The following is a 6,304-nucleotide window of genomic DNA, read 5'->3' on the forward strand; positions in this document are numbered from 1 at the left end:
GGAGACTGCACCTTGCCGTTGTGATCATGTAATTGGGTTTCACAAGTTTTCCTCTTGAATAAAACATATTGCTAAATTGGCAGCCTTCTTTTTTAATGACTACGAAATGCTGGCCTTTGCAAGTTTATGGCATTGAGCAGCAGAGAACATGAATGTTCAATGGAGAGGATGGCTCCAAAAAAGAGTGAAACCCAGATGGAACCAAGTCAAGTAGGCTCTATTTCACAGAAGAAATAAACTCTTACCATGGGAAGCTGTGAGTCTGGGGCAAGAGGCTGTGCTTCCTCGGGGGTGGAAGTTCTGTTCACTCTACGGGGACGTGAGAAGGGTTGGACCAGCGGCACTCTCCATACACTAACGCACTGTAGTGGGCTCCCAACGGTGTTTCTGAATGTATTGACTTAAGTTTGTTCATAATGTTCCCCTGTTGTCTATTTTCTACCTTGCTGATTTCCATAATTATTATTGCTTTTCTTTTACTTATTTTGGGATTAATTTGTGCTTTTTTACTTTTCTATGATAGATGTATAGATAATTGGTTTTAGACTTTTTTATTGTCTAATTCAGGCATTTAAAGATACAAATTTCCCTCTTATGACTGATTTAGCTGCATCCCTCAAACCTCATCCCTCAGGTTTCGATATGCTTTATTTTCCTTATCATTCAGTATAGAACAGACATATTTTCTAACTTCCTTTGTGATTTCCACTTTTATACATAGTTATTTAAAATTGTGTTGCTTACTTCCCAAACACTTGGGAATTTTTTAGATATGCTATTATTGATTTCTAATACAATACTATTATTGTCAGAAAACATACTCTGTATGATTTCAGTCCTTTTAAATTTATCACAACTTGTTTTATCTGAGATTGTGATCTGCCAGGGTAAAATGATACATATGCATAGAACAGATAAGGTATATTCTGCAGCTGCTGGATATAATATTCTATATGTTTCAGTTAGACTAATGAGGCTGATACTGTTCAAATTTTCTAGATCCTTCCTACTATTTTTTAATCTAGTTGTTTTTAATCTAATTGTTTTATTAATTACTGAGAGGACATGCTTAATGTCAGACCATGATTGTAGATTTTTCTGTCTCCTCCTTTCATTCTTTCAATTGTTGATTTATGTATTTTGAAGCTCTGTTATTATATTTACCCATATATTTAATTAAGTATTTTTTTGTTTTAACAATACTCTTTTATTTATCTAGATATTTACCCTTTCTGGGAATTTTCCTGCTCTCCCAAAAGGTATTTTTCTCTTGAGCCTAAAAAAAGCTCTTTAGCATTTCTTGTAGAACGGATCAACCCTAGATACATTCTCTCAGCTTTTTTTAGATGAATATGTATATAATAAATTTAGTGATTATTTTTAAGGTTATTTTAGTGGTTTATTTTCTCAGGATATATAATTTGATTTTGACAGTTTTTGTTTTGTTTTGCTATCTCTCAACAATTTAAAGATGCTCTGTAGTCCTCTCGTCCTCATTGTTTGGGATGAGAAGTTAGATATTCCTCTCATGTGTGTCATGTGTCTTTTTTGCTCTAGCTCCTTCTAAGATTTCCCATTCACATTTGGTTTTCATTATTAATTTGGTTATCATTTACCTAGCTGTTTTTTGTATTTGAATTTATTTGCTGAGCTTCTTGGATATGTGGGTTGTTATGTTTCATCTATTTTGGAAAATTGTCAACCAAGATCTCTTCAAACATTTCTTCTGCCCCAATACCTGTCCTCTCTTTCCTGGACCATTGATGCAAATATGTTTGGCTGCATGATATTTTCCACAGATCTCATATGCTCTTTTTTTCTTCTTTTCTCTTTCTTTTTTTACTCTTCTTTTTCTTTGTATTTCAGAGTAGATAATTTCTATTGCTCTATCTTCAAGTTCACTGATTCTTTCTTATTGTATGTCCAGTCTGTTGAAAGACTCATCACATCAATTCTTCATTTCAATATTGTATTTTTATTTCTTTCATTTACTCTTGGCTTTTTCGTTGTTGTCATCATATCTCTACTGAAATTTCCCATTTTTCCGCAGAAATTGTCTAGCAATCAATTGTGTTAGAGGATTTAACATATCTGTCGTATTTGTTCTATATCTCCTGTCTAATAATCTCAACATCTATATCATATTTGGGTCTGTTTCTAATTTACTATCTTCTCTTGACAATATGCCATATTTTTATTCATGTATCTCACAGTTTTCATATAACCTTCACATGTCTTGTAATTTTCTTCCAGGGTGAATATTGTGGACAAAGAACAGTATAGATGAAAATTGATAGTATTTAGCTCTAGAAAAAGGCACATCTCTTCTTCTTTTGGCCACGTTAAGGGGTGCTTAATCCATCTCATACACATTTAATCTGCATCTAGGCTTTATTTTAGTTTCCATTATATTCAGTTCATGACTGGCTTCGGATTTAGCAAGACTTGAGATCTAAGCACGAGGGAGACGCCAGATTTTTCTTTGTGCTTTATAACCCAACTACTAGTTTTCTGAATTGAAGGGCATCTCTCTCTGTCTCATTGCCTTGTTTCTAGATTTTGAGGCTTCTGGTGATTTTTCTTTGTTCTTCAGGTCCACACTCAACTTTTTACAACTCGGAGATCTCTCTGCCCTGCTGCTAAGTGCATGCAGTGAAGTCCTCGGGAAACTTGGAGGTATTTCTCACTGTCTGAACCCCAGTTTTTGGCAGCAGCCTTGCACTGAGTGAAGTCACAGAGCTGTTTAGAGGGATTTCTCATAATTCTGCTGACTTGCTCCCAGCCTCAAGTGGGCTCTGAAAAAAGAGGATTTTTTTCAGATCTCCTACCTTGCCCCCAAACTTGGGTATATTACTTGCATGCACTCAGTGAAGGCCCCATTTGGAAGGAGAGGTGGGTGGGTGAAGATCTTACTTTGTCTGGGCTTTCTCAGGGATCTAAACCACCACACCAAACATTACAAGTTTTTAAAATTTTGTTGAAAATTTGGCCTGTCTCTTCAGACCCCCTTCCCTGGTGAATTCCTCCTCCTCCCATCACCCCACCCAGGTTGAAGGCAACAGTCAGTCCTTCTCTTATAGGAAATACATCACTTCCTGTATTTTAGTTCATTTAGTTTTTCTTTTTTCTTTTTGGAAACCTCAGCTCTTCCATTGGTTTTTTAAAACTATGTTTGTTTGTTTGTTTTTTGGTTATCTATCTTTTTCTCATTTTTAGGTCTCTTATGGCTTTCTAATTCCTAACCAGAAGTGAAAACTACTAGTTTTTATTTATAATGTGGTCCACTTGCTATTTAGAGGAGTTATATGAATTCAACGAGGCAAAAGACAGAAAAAATATTAATGACAGACATCATTCTGTCTTAAAAATTGCCTCGCCATTGCCATCTCAGCTGTGTTGTTCATTCAGTCTTATTGTGCCTGGTACCTTCTCATCATGTGAGTGCTTTGTCTTCCAGGAATGTCATACACGTAAATAAACTTCTGGAAAAAGTTTATCAGATATCTCAAGACATGTCTGAATCCCAGTTTAAGATCCAACTGGGAATCTCCATGCCTTCCTCCTTTCATACTTCCCCACCCACACAATGGACTTAAGAAAATGTCTTAACAAATTTGTAGATCAATCTATCTAGTTGTTAGGGTATTTATATTAGGATGAATTTCCAAATCTTGTTTAGTTTTGTCCAGAAGGATAATTATGGCTAGATTAGGTGTTCCATGGAGATTTCAGTCAAACACATGACTGATGAAACAAGGAAGACCCAAAGAAAGGAGTAATAGAAGTAGAATATCCAAAATGAGCAGAGTCAAAATAATGACTAATGTTCAGATAGAACAGGGATGATCAATAGCGACTATTTGGGTGAGATCTGTGCAATGATTGTAGAGCCAAACTGGAAACCATTGAGTGAAATTAGCGATAGGAATAGACAAATATGGAAAAATGTAAACAGATATGTATATCTCCAACCTAGAAATCCAACTATGGTTGGAAATCCCAACCAGCTTCCAATCTTCCCTTTCATATTAAAATAGAGATAAAACAACTGCCTTCGTTCTAACACCATGTACTGCAAGAAGCCAGGGTCTCTTCTCAAATTCACATTGCCATACCTCACGCCAAGATATCTGCCAATGGCTCATGTTCTCGAGAGTGCTTCCTGTTCTGACTTCTCAGATATCTGCCTAATCTCTTGAAATTGTTTTCTTAATTATATTGTCTGTGCTTGCCTCAGCCTCAAAGAAGATCTCACTAGCTTTGTATTTCTGAGTAATCTTGCCTCTTTCCTTCTTTCTCCCTCTAGCCAACACCAGTCCTCCAACAAGTCCATTTACCGTATCCAGGCTTTACACAGACTGCATCTCCACTGTAAATGAGTATACTTGTAAGTCTGTTTTGTCTAAAACAAGAGAAGCTCTGTTTTTAAAAGGAGTACAATCTTCCTTTTAAGTTGATCAGTTCAGGATACTACCAACTTTTTAAAATAGCTGTACTTTTTCTTGTCTAATTAGTAATATAATAAAATAGTCACTGTTCTAAATGCTATGCATTTATTACACATTTAATCCTCCCAAATACCATTTAAAATAGGTACTTCTAATTTTATTCCATGCTTAGAGATAAGCAAAAAGAGATCTGAAATGGCAAAGAACTTGCCAAAGTTCTCAAGTCTAATAAGAGTCAGGATTCAAATCTAGAGTCTGACTCCTGAGCCTAAATTCTTGACGACTTTCCTATGTCACCTTTTAACCATGAATAAATTGTTAAGCAGGCAGTGGGTTACTGTTCTCATTAAGAAATGGCAGAATATGTATTTCATTCAATACCCAACAATATTTTGTGTTTTTCACTAAACATTTGCTACTGCAAATGCCAGAGACAGTATTCTAGACCATAAGAAATTTGTGTTTCCGACAATGTGACAATTTTAAAATTTCTTAAAAGTTTGATCAGAGATAAAAATGTTCCTCCAAAAAAAATTGCAGCTTTTAGTAATGAAACCTCCCCTGTGGTCTGTTTTCAGGAAACAATCAAAATGATACATTAACAGCCAAATATAAAATTATTATTTTACCAAAGAATTTGGTGATGAAATTAAGTCCACTAATTTCTAAATAATTAGTTTTTCTGTGTTTCATGAGGCAATATTAGATGGATCAATTTGCATGTAAGTATATTTAAAACAAATATCAATTCTGATTTGATCTGTGATGACTAGATTGTATAATTACCTGCATTTTTTCAAATAACTAGATGAATGCACAATATTTCTTATATTTTTGAAGCTGTGTAGTTAAAACTATCTGTATCAGTTAGGAAAGCTTTCAGCTACAAGGAAAAGGAAATCTGATCCACAGTGTTTTAAACAGATAAGGGTCTATTTTGTCCTGGATGTAGGCAGATTTTGACCTTGGATTAGTCACAATAAGGTCAAAACCATGATATCTTATTTTCTTGTCCTTTTCCATAGCACTGAAATGCAACGGTTGCTGCCGCTTTAGACTCTGTGCTCAAAGTTAAAACAAGAAGAAGAGGACAGGATGAAAGGTTATAGATTCTGCTTCATCAGAAAAGCAAAAAGCCTTCCTAGAAACCTTCTTGACAGTCATCTGTCTATATCTCGTTTAGATCTTGTTGGCAGAACCTGGGTCATCTGGCCATGCCTAAGTGAAAGAGGCTTGGAAAGTGGAAACAGGAGCGTCATCTTTGGCTGAGCCAGTTGTGTTCCATCCGCTGAGTAGGAGGACTGAACTGGATAGACGACACATAGTCATTGCCACTTTGCCTTGGTGCTCCTCTGAATTGTATTACCCAATTGTGGAACTTTACTATGAAAAGTTATTTGATATTCAATAGTTATACTGGTAATTCAATCCAATATATATGTTGCAAATTAAAGAGGTAAATATCAGTTTAACATCTATAGCAATCTTTTTTCTATATGTGATGGTAATATTGAGTACTCTATCTTTTTAAGTCTTCTATTAATTTTATTGTTGTATTTTTAACAATTTAGGAAAAAGTAAGAGTCTATTTATTTCCCAACCACAAATAGAAGTATCAGGTTGTAGTAAAATCATCAGTGTTTCCTTTTGATCCCCCCTCCCCAGGCATACTCAGGAATGGGAGTAGTGTTGACATCCATGGAACTTAGAGCAAATACCAATGCCAATCACCTCTAAAATATAAACAGGTTTCAAATTTATGTGGATTTTAAACAACCTGTTTTCTTTGGCTTTTAGGAAAATTACCAAATAGCATATTGCATTAAGATCATAATGTTCTTTAATCAGGATCACGT

At 35.2% G+C, this 6,304-nt stretch overlaps 1 long non-coding RNA gene across 1 annotated transcript; it reads left to right on the plus strand.

Moving 5' to 3' along the window:
* The first annotated feature begins 2,577 nt into the window (after positions 1–2,577).
* Positions 2,578–5,535, plus strand: LOC147916050 (uncharacterized). The gene is made up of 3 exons (XR_015553324.1): positions 2,578–2,676; positions 4,307–4,387; positions 5,474–5,535. It is a non-coding gene; the product is annotated as an uncharacterized LOC147916050 (long non-coding RNA).
* Positions 5,536–6,304: the final 769 nt, after the last annotated feature.

Source organism: Ceratotherium simum, chromosome 10 (genome assembly GCF_057802395.1).
Source record: "Ceratotherium simum simum isolate JZ-2026a chromosome 10, ASM5780239v1, whole genome shotgun sequence".
Classification (NCBI taxonomy): Eukaryota; Metazoa; Chordata; class Mammalia; order Perissodactyla; family Rhinocerotidae; genus Ceratotherium; species Ceratotherium simum.